Source organism: Rattus norvegicus, chromosome 14 (assembly GCF_036323735.1).
Source record: "Rattus norvegicus strain BN/NHsdMcwi chromosome 14, GRCr8, whole genome shotgun sequence".
Lineage (NCBI taxonomy): Eukaryota > Metazoa > Chordata > Mammalia > Rodentia > Muridae > Rattus > Rattus norvegicus.
In genome coordinates this window covers 98,041,136-98,058,747 of record NC_086032.1, presented here as the reverse complement: position 1 = coordinate 98,058,747, position 17,612 = coordinate 98,041,136, and the positions used below count along the sequence as shown (strand labels likewise).

The following is a 17,612-nucleotide window of genomic DNA, read 5'->3' as shown; positions in this document are numbered from 1 at the left end:
AGCAGGCAGCGGGGTGGGGCCACAGGAACTCGGCAAGGCTCGGAGCTTGGCAACAGCATGTTCTTTCAGACTCTTTTGGCACAGGACCGCACTGTCCTGCCTTGCTCGAGCCCTATAGATGTCTCTTCAACCTTCCACCCTGTGGTATCCCTGTGGCCTGCCCGGGAAGGGTGCAAGGCATTAGAGGGCTCTGGTTCTGGTCTTCTGGCTACATGGGAGATGTCTTGGGCAGAAGCCCTGTGCCACGAAATCCTTGCAGATGGTTTCAGCAAAGACCGAGCACTACTTTTCGCTTACAGGAGAAAATTGAAGCTAGAGATCGGATCCTTTAAGAGGCCTTTGAACTTGTAAACCCAGACACATGTGTCAAGAATGGAAACTGGCAAGGACCATACCCCATAGTTTGAACTTAATTGCTTTTGGTATGCACTTGAAAAGATAAAATACCCTAAGACATTTAACGTTAGAAACTTGTTCTGTTGTACTGCACAGTAAGTAATTTTCACAAGGATTTGGCTGAGATAGATATTCAGTATTGACACGCAGGAATGGTTTCAGTATGTGGTGGGCCAAGAAAAACAAAGTCGCTGTGACCCACACTTTGCAGATCTAAGAGGGACAGAGGAGCAAGTAGCGATAATTAATTCCAGTTTTGGAAAAATACTGTAACTATACAGCCACGCGCCTCTGTCCCCACCCTGTTCTGTACCTCTTGGGAAAGAGACCCAAGCTAGGGTGCATGGTACAGGACATGATTGTATAGCGAGGGCCTGCTAGCTGCCAAGTGAGGACGGAACACTGTGTGGTCGGAACTACAGAATGAGGTGCTACATTTGGAAGAGTGGTTAGCAGTGAGCTTCAGTGAGGAAACCTGGGGATCACTCTGCTGGCTGTGGGGCCGGAGGCAAGTAAAGGTGGGATGCTGCTGCCCAGGGACTTTGACCCCTGTGGTAGTCTGAATGAGAATGACCCCCATAAACTCATATATGTGAATGCTTGCCTCCCAGCTAGCAGAATTGATTGCTACAGACTAAGAGGTGTGGCCTTGTTGGAAGACATGTCTCACTGCGGGTGGGTTCGGTGGGTTTGAGATATCAAAAGCCCCTGCCCACTCTCGAGGCCTCTCAGTTTCTTCTCAAGAGGTAAGCTCGTAGTGACTGCCCCAGCTTCATGCATATCTGCTGCCATGTTCTCCACCATGGTGGTCACAGACTCAAGTCTCTGAAATTGTAAGCTCCTGTCTTAGTGACTGTTCTATAGTTGTGAAGAGAGACTGTGACCAAGACAGCTTATAAAAGAAATTGGGGGCTTGCTTATAGCTTAGAGGGTTAGTCCATGATCATCTGGAGGGACGCATGGGGGCAGGCCAGCAGGCAGGCTGGCAGACAGACAGGAGGCAGACAGACAGGCAGGCAGGCAGACAGGCAGACAGGCAGACAGGCAGACAAGAGGCAGGCAGACAGGCAGACAGACAGGCAGACAGACAGAGAAGCAGACAGGCAGACAGGAGGCAGGCAGACAGACAGGCAGACAGGTAGGCCGACAGACAGACAGGCAGGCAGAAAGATAGGCAGAAAGACAGACAGGCAGGCAGAAAGATAGGCAGAAAGACAGGCAGACAGACAGGCAGGCAGGCAGGTAGGCAGGCAGGCTGACAGGCAGATATGACACTGGACTAGTAGCTAAGAGCTTCATCTGATCTATGAACCTAAAGCAGAGAGGCATGGGCTTTTGAAACCTCAAACTCACTTCTAGTGACACACCTTCTCCAATTAGGCCAACTTCCTCCTCCTTCCTAAACAATCCACCAACTGAGAAGCAAACATTCACCTACGGGGAACATTCTCAGTCAAACCGCCACAGTCTCTAATGAAGTCTTTATTGCCCGTTGCCTTGGTCACAGCATCTTATTACAGGAACAGAGGGGTGAATGATAGCCTCCTGCCAGCTTCCAGGGTAGTCAGGCCCAAAGACAAGGTCTGCTTGCTCCCCACGGTTGCCTTCATCAGCCTTCTCTTCTGTGCCTGGAGGAGGAGGGGTTCTGTCCTTCTAAGTGTGGAAGCCCCTTGAAGCCCATGCGTGCAACTGGGAAAGCACTAAGAAGCCATCCTCAAGTCGTGCTGAAAACAGGGACCCTTCACTGTGTGAACCGGCATCGACTGGATCTGGATTGGACACCCAAGAGAACTTACGCGGTCTGTTCTGGCTTCCATGCAACTTTTTTCAGTCCTAGTGACCTTTAGTAGCCTTAATTCTTGGCTCCTCTCACCCTGTGACTCTTCCCTGGGAAGCCCTGCCAGGGAGGACACAGCTTGCTTTGTAGCCTTCTCTGGGCTCCTGTTGACTTCTTGTTATGGTCCAGTCCATCTAACCTCCTCTTTGGGTGTTAGCTTTTGCTACTAAAGGGTCTTGTGCTGGGGTGTCTCAGACTGTCCCGAGGCTGCCTCACATCAGTGTCTTCCACTCTGTCTCTCGCCGTGGTAGAGCCTGTGGAGCTTGGCAGGCATCCCTGTCAGAGAACCTGCTGTAGCATCCTCTTGCTGTATGCCAGATGCCTCCTTACTGAGTACGAATTATCCCTGCCCAGGGTACACAGGGCTATCAGAGAGCATCTGTTTGTTCCCATAGAAGGTGATGTCTGGATGGGTGCAGTCAATATTTGATATTTAATAACAACAATGGCCTCTTCCTCTGTGTATTCCATGACCACTCCATCACTGTCCTCAGGGTAGTTCTATACCGATAGCTTTGTCTGCTGTATGGTCATGGCGTCATGAACTCTCCCCAGGAGAACAGAGGAAGAGCCATAGGATACTCTCCTAAGAGTCTACTCCCTCTCAGGTCCATGTGATCTTGGGAAATACATGAGCATATGGAAGATGTTACGGTAAATGGAGAAGGAACTCCACGATGCTGCTTCCAAGAGGTCATCCATGACAAGGAGGACTTTGCAATGACATAACTGGTGTGTGTGTGTGTGTGTGTGTGTGTGTGTGTGTGTGTGTGTAGCACCAACATCATTTCTCTGTGTAGGTCCTTATCCATGTTCCTTTGAGTAAATCCAATTAACTCACTGTTCCTTCAAACTGGACTTGGGCAGTGCTGTTCCTTTGGACTGTCGATGATGCCATGTCTAGGGTGGAAAGATATTTGTCTGCCCAGGAAAAGTAACACAACAATAAAACATAAGGAATAGGTGACCTGTGTTCCATGCAAACGACCCGAAACCAGGCTAGGACTCTAGTTCATTGGCTCATGATCTAGGTTCAGCTTTCTTTAACTATGGGTATGACCCCATGACCCCACAATGAGTTGCTTAATGGAACCTGGGGACAAGAAAACATTTGGCAACAGTAAAAGGTTTCTGAATGTGCAATGACTAAAAAGTTCAAGATCAAAGGCGTAGTGGATCCAAGGTGTTTCAGGTTAGGCTTGCCCGTGCTGCACCGTGCGGCTTCACTACTGGCTGTGTTATCAACACAAAATGGCTGCACTTCTTGTTGTGCATATCCTCGTGTCCTCACGTGAAAAGCTGACAAACACGCCGCTGCTCAGACGCGAGACCGCCATCCTTTACGAGTTGCAGTGCTTTTTGGTTGCTCTGAGAGAAACCTCACAGTTTGATGACAGAAACAAATACTTTAGAATGTTTTCCTACTGTTACTGCTCAGCCTGTGAGTATCCAATGAATACATCTCTGGAAATTATCATGTGAGAGTGTTTGCTTTTAAAATTTACTCTTTCGAACGTGTCTCTTGAGTTTTATAAACAATATATTAAATTAATTTTTGGCTTGTGGTTGGTACAGAACTTCCAACAATTTCTGAAACAACCCCAGATATACTTCTGCCATTTGAGCTACGTATTTGTGTAAAGAGTTCTCCACACTGATGATTATAGAATAAAAATATTGATCTGCACTGAAAAATGTTAAAGATGCTTTTATATCCAGTGGTATCAAATATTCAACCAGGGTTTAGTTCTGGATGTAAAAATAAGCAAACACGTTCATCTCATTAACATGCAAATTTGGGTTAAACTTTAATAAATGGTAAAATTACATTCATAGCAATGGATTCCTTCAGAACACATTTCTTTATGATTTAATAACAGTGTATGTTTGATTTGTGTACCCATATTATGCATTTATATATCTGTAGTTATCTGAACGTTTCTCCTCTCAAAGTGGCTGTAGGTAGGAAAAGGTTTAAGAAGCCTTGATCTAGTCTGAGGTGACAGCCCAATGTCGTGCAGAGAGCCCATTTGCTTTCCTTTCTGCTTGTTAAAGGTGCTCATGGCCCTTGACTTGTGGCCTTCTGCCTCCTCCTCTAAAGTCAGCTGCATCACATGTCCTAGAACTGAGTTAACGAGGAGCTCTACGTGGAAGGGCTGAGATCAGAGCCTTCCTGTCCTCAGTCCTCAGGTGGACGTCAGCAGCGCGTGTAGGCGAAGCAGTGCTGGGCTTGGTGAGTCAAGAGGCAGAAGCTATAGGCTCTCCCTGTGCAGTGGTGAGGAGTTTGGGCTTTGATTTGAGGGAAGCGACAGTTCATCGGACGCTAAACCAGGTGGGTGGCATGATTAAACCGGAATCTTTACAGAATTATTCTGTTTAAATGGGAAAGAGGAGACTAGAGTCAGTGAGGCCTCAAAGAACTGGTGGACACAGAAGCTCCCGACAGGAAACCTAGAAAACATGAGACTGGCAGCACAGATGTTCTCGCTCGCACTATTGCTTAATTTCTATTTTAAAATCTTGTTGGCTTTTTACTTTATACTGCTGTGATCGTAACTAAGGAGCAAACTTGCTTTCTGCTTCTGTCTTTGTCTATGTACACTAGCAACAACTTTGTTCCTAAAACCTTCCTCCCCTCCCCTTTCTTCTTTTCCTTTCTCTCTCCTCTCTCCTCTTCTCCTCCCCTTTCACCCTTCCCGTTCTGTTCTGTCCATTTCTGTTCCTTCCCTGCCCTTTCCTCCCTTCCCTTCCTGTTCCTTTCTCTTCCTTCCTCTTCTCTCCTCTCTTTCCTCTTCCTTTCCTCTTCTCACTTGATAAATCATTAGACAGGAAATGACTAGTTCAAAAGTATAAGACTCTCGAGAGCTCTTGACACAGACATTGACATTGGCTTCCCAAGACATTGTTTTTATTACATTGTCACTGACAACGCATGAAACCACCTCCCAAAGTTAACCCTGGGTTGGAGATGCAGTTCAGTGGTAGAGCATCCTTGAGAACCACAAAAGAAATCTTTGAAATTATGAATCTGGGGGCTGGAACGCAGACTTCATGGTTAAGAGCACAGACTATGCTTACAGAGGACCTGAGTTTGGTTCCCAACACCTAAATTGGGTGGCTCACAACCACCTGTAACTCTAGCTCCAGGGGATCTAACACCTCTGGCCTGGCCTTCAAAGCCAGTCAGACACACACACACACACACACACACACACACACACACACACAGACACACATATACACATATACACACATACACATAGAGACACACATGTGCTAAAAACACATCTTTAAAAAATGACATGCTGGGGCTGGGGATTTAGCTCAGTGGTAGAGCGCTTACCTAGGAAGCGCAAGGCCCTGGGTTCGGTCCCCAGCTCCGAAAAAAAGAACCAAAAAAAAAAAAAAATGACATGCTAAGTGCTTAATTCTGGCTGACTTCCACAGTGTGCAGAATGAATTGAGTGCTCCCAGCTCATGTTGGCTTCCAGGGATTTAAATATTTCAGTTTCATTGTTTGCTTTCCCAGTCTGAAATTCAGCAGTCTGAGTGTTCTGACTGTGTTATCAAACACACACAGAACTATATATCAGCCCGCATCATCTCCCTCCCTGGTTTTGTGTGGCTATTTCACTCTGATGTGAGAAAACGTTGATGGTAGTTTTATTTCTATTACTTCTCCTTCTCTTTCTTGCCTAAAAAAAAAAAAAAGGTAAAACTGCCAAACAACTGTCCCTAAAGGAACAAAATACAGAATTTGTCTTTATTTCCTGCTGTTGAAACACATAAATGTTATGGCAAAAAGAAGGTATACCATTCCAATTTTATAGCAAACCTGTGCCTCTGGGGCCAGGCATGCCTTTCCTCGTGTGAGTGCTGGAGCAGACACACCCTTGCCAGGTGAGTGAAGGGGCAGACACATTTCCTCATGTGGATGTAGAGGCAGACGCATCCTTTTCGTGTGAGGACAGGGAGAGACACACCCCCTTCATGTGAATATAGGGGCAGACACACCCTCCTCACACGAGGACAGGGGCAGACACACCATCCTTTTCATGGGACTATAGGAACAGATACGCCCTCTTCATGTGAGCACAAGGGCGCTCTCACAACTTAGTGATGAACTAACTTCTTTGAAGAAGTTTTTATTTCTCCCTCTGACCAGTTATGAAATTGGAAATGTAGTCTCAACGAGGGGGTGGGGTGGGAGATCTATGAGAGACTTCCACTGAAAACATTTGACAAAGGGATAATTTAAGACTGGCCCAACGGAGGACACGGGCTATTTGCAGAATTATAGATGACTCATAACACCGAGAGTTCTTCTGCTTTGCTCATAAAGGAATGGCAATTGAAATGGGAGAGCATTTCCACCTATCAAATTGGCAAAAATAAAGATATTCTTCAGTGTTGGTAAGGGTAGAGTGAAGTACTTTTGCAGACTTGGCTGTTTGGAATATGAATCGGCATAAGCATTACAGAAATCAATTTAGCAATATGTATTAAGAACTGAAAAGGAGTTCACATCCTTTATGATTCAGTAATTTCTCTTTTATAAGTCTATTATGGAGTAAATTATTCAGAAATTGGATGCCCAAGGATGTTCAGTGCATTGTTATTTATAACAGCAGAATATGAAACAGAACCTAAATATCAAACAAGAAGAAAGTACTTGAATACATTATGGGATGGAGCATGGTGAGACTGTGGATCAAGCCCAGCAGTATTGAGCCAGCCCAGGCATAAGGACAGCCTTTAAATGGACTCATAGGCATTCCTCCTGTGGGAGGTTGGGGAGCCAAGAGCCTCATCATGGAAATCCGTGCTTTCTCCAACACCAAAAGTACCAACTGGGACATATAGAGCCTCAGTGGGTGGAATCTGGTCATCTGTTGTTTTAGAAAGGTCAAAGGCAGTTCGGATTTACGTGAAAATCCCGGAACAATGTGTGTATGATATGACTTGGTCTCTAGGTCAGCCCTCCTCTCCATCGAGTACTTCCTTTTACTTGAGTTTCCTTTTACATCGAGTTTCAACTTTTACTCTCTGTGATTGGCCACGCTCCCGGACAGCATTTACAATCGGGAGACCTCTGAGAGAACTTTTTAGACTATCCCTAAGAGCCAGGATGGGTTCCTCCTTCCTGTGAGAACAGCCCCTGACACTTAACCTCGGTGGGTCTCTGCGAAGGAATGAGGAAGTGGGTGGCAGCTGTGTGGTTTGCAAGCCTATACTTCTGTGTTCTATTCTGCACTCTTAGTTGTCGACTAACACCTGTTTTGCTTCTCAAATCCAGCTTTCACTGGGTTAGGAATTGCTTTATAGATATTATAGTGACTTATCAATAAGAATCCCGGACGGGAATAAACGCAGGCTCCAGCGCAGTGCTCTTATGCTCCTTTAACAGTCACAGCGTGATATAACGGGTTTGTCAAGCAAGTAGCAGGGCAGCGTGGCTGCCAAGGATCGAGTGACGTCCTGACCCAGCCTCTGCACGTCTCACATGACTGACAATGCCTGGGTTATACAGAGTAGCTCAGAGTGTGGATGAAAAGGCTACAAGATGAGGCTAATGGAGTGGTACTTGAACTCCACCTCCGCTGGCGCGGAGGGGAGAGCGGTAGCAGAAGATGAGGAGTGCGGAGGGAAAGCCACCGGGTGCGGAGGAAAGCGGAAAGGCAGGAGCGGGAGAGCCGTGGCCATTTTCATGTGTTTAGCTCCAGCTCGGCTTATACATTAGAGGACTGATGCCCTCTGTGAACTTCTGTGGGCAGAACCAGAACTGTTTAATGAAGAAGTGATTTTTAGTGCTTCATTCCCATCTAGAGATCCATTTGAAACAGATCATCATTAGCTTTATGGTTTTAATTGTATTGAAATCCCTTATTGTAACCTATCGCTTTATTGTGCAAGTCCATTAACCTGGGTGCCATGGAACATAGTTTTAGACCCGTGTTTATATCTGGACTAATTACACAGTTGCCATCAGGATAGGATGAGATATTTTTCAGATCAGCACGGGAGAAATTATCTGACTCCTTTCCAAACTCCGGGGTTTGGAACAGTATCTAAATCGACCCCAAAAGATGCAGAACAGTATTCCGGGAATGTCCTGCTTTGAAATATCTATCACTCCATCAACGAGGAACCGCTGCGTGGTAATTCTCACATTATGTGTGGCTTCCATATGTTTCTCATTAGGAAGTTGCGTGGGAAGCACGGGTCTGCAGGTCTCCCCAATCAAAACCAGGTGGCTAATGGTCACAAACTGGGGGACCAGGAGGAGCTCTGTGCCTTGCTCATTAGGGTGGAGATGGGGCATCCAGGCCACTACCTGAGGGCTTGGAAGATGAGATAAACCGGGAACAACCAAGGCCAGGCTCTCTGTGGGGACCTTTGTTAATAGTTGGGAAGGTGGCCCAGCTGACCAGAAGCACTTCTTCCCAGAGTGGTTCACACAGGGTGTTTCTAACTCGCCCTGAAGGAAGCAGTCCTGAGGTTAGAATTGGGCCCTTTGTTACCTCACAGATGCTCGGGGGCGGGGCGTTCATAATGCCCATCAAGCAGGCTTTCGCTGCACCTGTTGGGGGGCCAGCTGCAGAAAGCAGGTGTATCTAGGGACTGAGAGCACTGGTGACTGTGGAGAATGCTGAGGCCCGCCAGATGTATTCCACAAAACAACAGGCCAACAGCTGGGGAGACAGGAAAAATGTGGATTTAATTAAAATGATGTGCAAATTTGATTATTAATTTCAAGCCCACCGTGTGAATGCTCTCAGCATGTGGGCACACACACACACACACACACACACACACACACTCCACACACGCACATCTATATAAAATGTGTATTTTAGAACAACTGACTGGAATGTGTGGATGGAATGAGGCTCGCTTTTCCCAATTCCATGCACATTATCTCGTTCATCGGGCCACACATTGTCCATTGTATTTTCAGTCCATTTAAATTTTTTTCCCAGGCAGGAAGCTAACTAAATCTTTAGTTTAATTGTGAGAGCTTTCCAATCTCGAGAGCATAGTGGCCAATTTAAACAGCTACGAGGAATCAGGAATTCTCTGAGTCCTGCTTTTCTATGATTAGTTTCCAGGACATATTTAGGGTGGGATGGGCAATTTTGACAATTGCTTGGACTCTTGGACTGTGGACTTTTGCAAGGTTCCATTCATCCCTTAATTTCTTACTGGCCCTTTCCACAGGAATTGAAACCAAACCCTGCTTCATGAGCGAGACAGTTTTTCAGAGGATCCTAATTTTGCTGAATTCCACCCATAGCCCTTAGGATGTGTAGGGAGCTTGTATGGGCCGTGGAATACTGTGTGTCATCATCTTATCACTGAGCAAGGCTGGTGGTGGAAGTCACTGCCCACCACTCACAAGAGTCATTATGTATACCTTGTACCCTGGAAACAACATCTCGTTGAGCAGCACTCTGTGACAAAAATTACCACAAGGTTGGGCATCAGAGCTGAGGGTAGAATCTAAGATCTGACATATACTGTCTGTTGCCTTGCAGAACCAACTTCTTAATATTCTTTTAGGACATTGATGCTTACCCAAGGGCCTCTTCCCGAGTGTTATGCATATAGGCTAGCTCACTTAGAAAGGTGCTTATAATTCCAAGGAACAAAGTTCTCCCTGCTCTGGTCTCGAATGCTAACTAACGGTCTGTAGCACTTGTTATTTTCATATGTTAGTGCAGAACGATGTTACTGTAAACGTAGCCTTAGTCATTATAGCAGATCTCAGCGCCTATCAGAGAAGTTTCTTTGCTCAGTGGATGGTGGGTAACATAGAGACTCTCAACTGGTCAAAGTGCAAATCATAGGTGTCAGTGGGGTGTAGCCTGAAATGGGAATCGGTTTCGAACCTCCTTAACCCAAGGCTCAGGGACTGTTTTGGAAGAGAGAACAGAAAGACTAAGGGACAGAGGCCAGGGAGGACTATGGTGAAGCATCTGGTCATGAAAGGACCACAGAAACCCAAACAAGCAAATGAACATCCCACAGCTCCCCTTGCTGAAGACCTACTGACCACTGACGACGGCTAGGGGACGGAGAGTCAGGTTTCTTTAAGGTGTGGCCCCTGATAGGATGACCATGTTCAGTGGAGGACCCCAGCCCAATAAATATATGGACAGCAAAAATTGGACACAGTGGATTATAAAAAAAAATAAAAAAGAGATCACAAAATCAGGATAGGGAAGTGGGTGGGAAGAGGATCTGAGGGGAGCTGGTAGGTGGGAATACAGGGTAAATATGATCAAAAAGACTATGCATCAAAGGATGGATAGAAATATTACATTAAAGGGAAGCAGAAAGAAGAATTTCCAAAGCAACAACAGGAACAACAATGACTGTGAGAACCAGAACCACCGCTCACTGTCTCTGGGGGCTTTTAGTCCAGTAAATTCTTAGCCAGGGCTTCCTGATGTTCTACTTGTAGCTGGGGTCTCATCTGAGGCTTGCTTGGGTGTGTTGACCAATTCCGATTGTCAAGTTGTATGGGTTAAGAAACAGCCAAGGGGTTGGTGAAGCACCCTTTTGGGTGTGTCTTTGAGGGCATTTCCATAGATGACTAGATCTCAATAGCTTAGACCTATCAATGGGCCAACCAACCTCTGGATGGATTCATACTCTGAGGCATTTTTGGGGCGGTGGTGAAATGGGTGTGGGAAGGCCTAGCTGCAGGGGTTTCCTCCAATGGCCCATAGGGATTATGCCTTCCACATTTCTTCTCTGGTTTCCCCTTTTCTCCACCTGGTGGAGGTCATTCCACTCCAGCACATTCTCCAAGCCAGGGTGGGCTGAAACCTTTGAAGGTGAGATCCAGAAATCAGTCTTTCCTCCCTTAAGTTGCTTCCGCAAGGTGTTTTGTTACAGTGAGAAGAGTCACTAACATGTGGAGAGATTTTCTCTCTTTAACCATTGGCAGAAGTCATCTGCCTCTTCTCTCACTGGATGTTGGTCAGAGGCCACCGTACTCTCCTAGAGGCCCCAGTTCCTTGCCACATGACCTCTTAAAAGCGTTGCTCTCCTAGAGGCCCCAGTTCCTTGCCACATGACCTCTTAAAAGCGTTGCTCTCCTAGAGGCCCCAGTTCCTTGCCACATGACCTCTTAAAAGCGTTGCATCCTACTTCTTACTTCAGAGCCAACAACAGAGCCTCTCTCTCTCCTGATAAGATAAAAATCTAAATTCTTTTGAAATAGTGTCTCATGTCGCATGGAAAGTCTTTTATTCTCCTTAGATTCATTTATTTCATTTTATATTGTGAGGGTTTTGCATGCATGCATGTATTTAAAACACATGCATGCCTGGTGCCTGTGGAGGACAGAAGAGGCGTCAGATTCCCCAGGAACTAGAGTTACAGATGGCGGTGAGCTGCCATGTGGGTGCTGGGAACCAAACCTAGGTCCTCTTCAAGAGCAGCCAGTGCTCTCAACCACTGAGCGATCTCTTCAGCCTCAGTCTAAAGAGCAAACACAATGCAATCCCCAGAGTAACTTAAAATGTAACCAGACCAGGAGAGTAACACTGACCACTTGTAACTTTCTTCCTTACAGGCACGAATTGTTCTCAGACAGAGGCACAGACCCACTGCATTGGACCTAATGGGGCCACTTTGCCATGCGCTACTCAAACACCCTGGGGGTACAGTAGCAATCAAGAGTTCCAGTGATACTGCCGTGCACTGCATAGAGGAAGCTCAATCCAGTGACGCTGCCACATCCTTGCATAGATAAAACTACTCGAATAACATATATATCCAGGGACATCATTTTCCTTCTCTGTTTTCAGCCCAGGTCGTGGAGCACTGCCCCCAGATGTGCCCTGCAGCTGTATGGGCGAGCCTTCGCTCCAGCTGTGCTCCCAGCGTGGGCACTTCCCTGTTACTGCATCAGACTGGAAGACTCAGTTCACACACTCTGGCTTTTCTCCTCTGGATCCTTCAGCACTGTGAGTGGCAGGGAAGCACGTGGCTGCACCATCCCCAGAGTTAGGGTTTGATTCCAAACTGTGGCATAATCACTTCTGTAAGCATCGACCTACTTTTAAGAAAGGAGCCATGTCTTATGGGCTGTTGTCCTTTTCAAAAAGATTTTTTCCCTGTAATGTCATTTTTATATGAGAAGTACTAAGTAAATGTTGATTGAATGGAGTTTCCAGATAGAATTGACTCAACTTTTACATGTCTCATTTTCCAGGGATGCGGCTTGCTGTGGTTTGAATATCCTTGGCTCAGGGAGTGATACTATTAGGAGGTGTGGCCTTGTTGGAGGAAGTGTGTCATGGTGGGGTGGCCTTGGAGACCCTAATCCTAGCTGCCCATGAGGCAGTCTCCTCTTGTTTACCTTCAGATCAAGATGTAGAACTCCCAGCTCTGCCTGCACCATGCCTACCTGGATGCTCCCTCCCTCCTTGATATTACTGGACTGAATCTCTGAACCCGTAAGCCAGCCCCAATGAAATGCTGCCTTTATAAGAGTTGCCTTGGTCATGGTGTCTGTTCACAGCAGTAAAACCCTCACTAGGACACGAGTCATACACAATCCATCCCTACAGAAGTTTCAGAGTGTGCTCTTAAAGTGGGGTAAGAAGCCTTACTTCAGGCTTTGCTCTCACCTTCCCTGCAGAAGAGAAGCTACCCCAGTTGGATCTGCCAAAACACTTGACAAGTTCTAGAGGCAAAGTTCTGCTCCCGCTTCTGAGAGATGCTGTATGCCACTTGCCTGGGATCTCCTCCCTGCCATTCTGATGCTGGGGGCAGGACTTCCTGCTGAAGATGCCTCCTCACGTTGCTGGAATAGCACTGGGCTTGGAGGCAGGCTGGCTTTCCATCACTCAACAGGGGTTTCCGCTGGGGCCTGTCACCCTACAGCAGTTTTGAAGTGGGTTGTTTTTTTTTCGTTCAATGTGAAATTGCATTTTATTCTCCCTAATTACCAACTGGATAGTGGAAGTGGTTTGGCTTCCGTTTGCTTAGCTCAGTATAAGATTGTAGAACAGCCCCATCACATACCAATTCAAGTAACTACTGTTTGGTTTTGGGGGGGTGGTGGTGTTAAACATGACATCAATAACGCACAGCCCAATGCTTCTCCGGATACACTGTTCCATGTCTATCCTCTTTCTCCATGGCTGATTACCTCTTGGAGGAGAGAGGAGGGGCTTGGGTGGGTAGAAAGCTAAGGGAAAGGAAATTCAGGTAAACAGCAGGAAATACTCCTGACATCGAGCTCCGTAAAGGGTCTGACGTTGATTTCCAGACAGGCAGACCCAGAGAAGAATCCCTGTTAGCAGGATGGCCCTTTATGGACTTACCACTCACTGTGGGAAGGTGACTGGTTCTCTGGCAATTGGTTCTTTCCCTATCACTCTAACTCCATGATCCTACAAGGTGACATGGGGCAGGTTTGGGTTTATGCAGTGAAACCTGCTTTAATGAGGTCTTCCTAGAGAGATAGGTCCTATGCCAGGAGTATAGGGAACAGCAGTAGGAACAGCCTGGTGAGCTTGGCTACAACAGATGCTTGCCTAGGGATGGGGAAAGTGGCTGGGGCATTGGGAAGCTCTCGGAGGACAAGGGTATAAATGGGTCCAGAGGCTCCAGAACAAACAGATGTCGATATTAATAAAAGGATATAAAACCAAGGAAGCTTGATGTCCTGGGGTTAGGAGCGGGCAGTGTCAATCGAAAGAGGAGTATCCTCCAGACAGCCTGACTGCCTAGGCGGCAGCACTGTTTAAAGCTCCTGGAGCTGATGCACAGGTAACAGAACCAGAGGCTGGGAGTAAGAGGAGACAGCCCCACCTTGAGTGGGAGTCATTGTTACTATTTTTTCCCCTTCATTGTAACTTTTCATGGTTAACGCTTGTTCAAAAACATTTGCCAAGATCACCCTATTCCCTGCCCCTGGTGTGTGTGTGTGTGTGTGTGTGTGTGTGTGTGTGTGTGTTCATCAGAAGTCGTGTAGACTGGGGAGATGGCTCAGTGGCCTCAAGAGCGTGAACACCCAAGTTCAAATTCCCAGAATTCATGTTAAAAAGCTACGTGTAGAGGTTTCTGCTTATGATCCCAGCAGAGACAGAGAGATAGGTGTGTTCCTGGAGTTTGCTGGCCAACCAGCCTTGTCTGCTCGGTGACGTTCAGGCCAGCGGCAGATCCTGTCTCAAAAGACAAGGTTGGTAGTGCCTAAGGAATGGCACCCAAAGCTGACCTCTGACCTCCACACTCATTTGCATCCAGGCTCACAGGGCACCCCAACATGTATACAGACACATGTAAACGTGAAACTGTGGGGGGGGGGTCTGTGAATGTAGCTTGGCAGTAGAACTCTTGCCACGCACATGCAAACCCATGGATTCTGTTCCCAGATTTGCCAAAACAAAGCAAAAGCTGAGCCTCAGAAGTGACGCGAACACTGGCTTTCTAGAGAGGAGCCAGAAAGGGGCTTAGGATTGAACACCGAGACCTAGAGCACAGTTCTGACCCGTGTGTGCCCTTCTCGTTGCTGTCGATCAAATTTCAGCACCCTTCGAACCTTCCAAACGCCCGGAATGGCTTCTACATTCTCCATCTGTTCTGTCGCCTCTCCACCTCTGATATTCAGGCTACCGAAACCCGCAGGCAATAGGAAGAGTGTCCCAGCATGCCCTGGGGTGGGGTTCACAGTGCAGTATCGGAGGCTACACGAATGCAGATGCTAATCTCTTAGTATTATTATCACTCTTCCTGGTGTCGGCTAAGGCTCACATTGGTCTGGGTTGGTGGAGAGAGCTTGATTTCTTCTTCCGACCCTTGAGGTAGGGTCTCACCCTATAAAGCATGATCTAATTTCACACTCGGGATTCTCCTTTTTGAGGGCTGGTGTTTACAGGCGCACCTCTACATCTGGTGTGGAGATGTTTTTCCCCCTTCTTTCTTTTCCTTAATTTCAAAACAGAAACACCGTGGGAGTCACAATATTACGGTTTTGAAACTACTTGGCCTAACCGTGGTAGAATTTGAACACCGATAGACTAGACTATGAGTTTGCCAATAGCCGAGGGCAGTGGTTTTAGCACAGGTGAACTGGCCATCCAGAGACGTGTGACAGTGTCTGGAGACATTTTTGATTGACACCACAGGGGGAAAATCCTCCTCCATCTAGTAGGTAGGTAGAAGGCATGGATCAGCTAACATCGTGGGATAGCCTCTACTCCCTTTTGATATAGGGAGCTGCTGTAAACGTCAGTGCCATGAGGATAACCGCAAATCCAATGGCTTATAGCAATATCGATTTACTTCTTATATTATTGGTCAGAGTTTTCATGCAGCTCAGAGGGCTAAATCCAGGATGTCCTTAAGCTGCCTTCTTTTGACGTTCTATAGCTGGTCCATTCCTTTGGCTTTTCCGGCTTCCATATGTTGACTATATTCCTTGGCTTGTGGCTCCCTGCCCTATATTCAAAGCCAGGGGAAGTGGGTCAGATGCCTCTCACGTTTTCGAAAGTCTGTTGTCCCTTCCATCGTTGTACCTCTTGCATGTTCACTTCTCAGGGAACTAGGACTTCGCCGGGCCACCGGGTCCTGCGAGAGAGCCTTTCTGTTTCAAGGCTAACTGGTTGGCAACCTTAATTCCATCTGGGAACCTGAGTTAACTTTAACGGTGTAGTGTGACATATCCGTAGGACCCACGAGTTAGGTCTCAGGTCATTTAATGACTGAAGAGTTGCCTCCTACCATCCCCATAGCAAAAGAACGGCACCAAATGCCTGTAGTGCTGATGTAGAGAGCGCTTGTTCCAGAGAAAGCTCACTAGTTCTAGAAGGCAAGGGTTCCCTTCACGTGGTTAAAAGAGAGAGAAAGAAAAGTTGCCTTTAAATGGACCCACTCTGAGCGTTAATACCCCAGCACATTCAACCAGTTGGACAATTTACATCAGGAGCTGCTGCTGGGAGAGGCTGCGGGCCCACCGCGGGTCACGTGACGTGCTGCGCCCTGAGAACTTTGGAGCCGCTTCTAAATAAAGGAAGCCGCAGCTTCTGGTAATAAATATATGAAACAGAATATTCATTTTTCTCTTCAGTGGGACCCACACATGACAAAGGCGAGGCTTTCTTCACGTTGTTTGTTTATAGGAAATGCAACTCCACGGAGGCCTGATGTTAAACTTGCTTCTCTGATGTTAGCGGTCCCAGGCTGACAGGGCTTCTGGAGTGTGTTTTTGTGATCCCGCCATTTATTTACCTTGTTACGAAACTCCAATTACTGTCAGTGCTGCTCCTTGTTAAATACAGCCAGAGCGCGAGCTTCTGGGAGTGCAAATATGTGTCTGATTCTCAGGGGCTGGGATCAGACGGAACTTGAGGAATATGAGTTGTGGGAATGTGGGTGCAAATTAACTAAATATTGTAGATAATTGTGTGTGTGTGTGTGTGTGTGTGTGTGTGTGTGTGTGTGTGTGTGGTGAAGTTTGAGCTCTTAGGAAAGGCTTTGATTAGGCAGAGGTGATCTAGCATGAGTTGTTTTTCTTCTTTCTGTGCGGTTTTTTTTTTATTCCCTTCTGGTCTTGCATGATACTGGACACATTTGCATACATGTGCTTATGTGTACAAACATATCTATCTCTCAGTGACTCTGGGCTTTGGGGTTGCTTTCTTGTTTCTTTCAACACCTAAATCAACTCTCGAGTTCTCGGAAGTCAGGAATCAGAATAGAACACGTTACTTCCAATGGCACCGTAGGAACGAGTCTGCAAATGACACATTGGAATTCTCCGGATATATTCCAACTGTCAGATCTAGTTACTGGTTTTCTTTGGGTAATCCAACTCTATTTTATTCCTGGGCTATTCTAAAAATACAATCAAAGGACACCTACTGGCTACAAGTGCCTTTGGTCGTGTCTAATAGTGCTGTGAAGAATGGTTTGAATTTAGTGCAGATGCAGGGAAACATGTGCTGTCGTCGAGCACATATCACCCTTCAGACTTCTAATATCCCCTGCCTGGAGTCCAGCCGGAGCAGGCATGAGGTGAGGGTGACCAGACTGGGCTGGGTCAGGTGAAGGAAAAGTGGTGGCAGACAGGCAGCGGACTATGAACTGAACAAAATGGGACGTGGTTATTTTTGGCTAAAGCAGAAGAAAAATGTTTTGTTTGTTTCCTGGTTTTTGTGTTCTGTCACAGACAGCACAGAGGTCTGCTCTGGGGAAGCGCTTGGAGATCTGTGATTCTGGGAGAGAAAAAGAGCAACGGCATCTTTGTTTCTGTTGTAGCGGGGAATGTTCTGGGGAGATATTTCCACTCTTGGGTAGAAACCTGCTCCAAGAGCAGGCCTCAGAGAAGAGTTGTTTTTTGAGGTAAGAAGTCTGAGCC

At 46.7% G+C, this 17,612-nt stretch overlaps 2 long non-coding RNA genes across 2 annotated transcripts; one reads left to right on the top strand and one right to left on the bottom strand.

Moving 5' to 3' along the window:
- Positions 1 to 4,033: 4,033 nt before the first annotated feature.
- On the bottom strand, positions 4,034 to 8,715 carry LOC134481795 (uncharacterized). Its single transcript, XR_010057607.1, has 2 exons — positions 8,568 to 8,715; positions 4,034 to 4,605 (listed from the first exon to the last, which is right to left on the bottom strand). It is a non-coding gene; the product is annotated as an uncharacterized LOC134481795 (long non-coding RNA).
- On the top strand, positions 6,772 to 12,735 carry LOC134481794 (uncharacterized). Its single transcript, XR_010057606.1, has 3 exons — positions 6,772 to 8,391; positions 11,817 to 12,210; positions 12,459 to 12,735. It is a non-coding gene; the product is annotated as an uncharacterized LOC134481794 (long non-coding RNA).
- Positions 12,736 to 17,612: the final 4,877 nt, after the last annotated feature.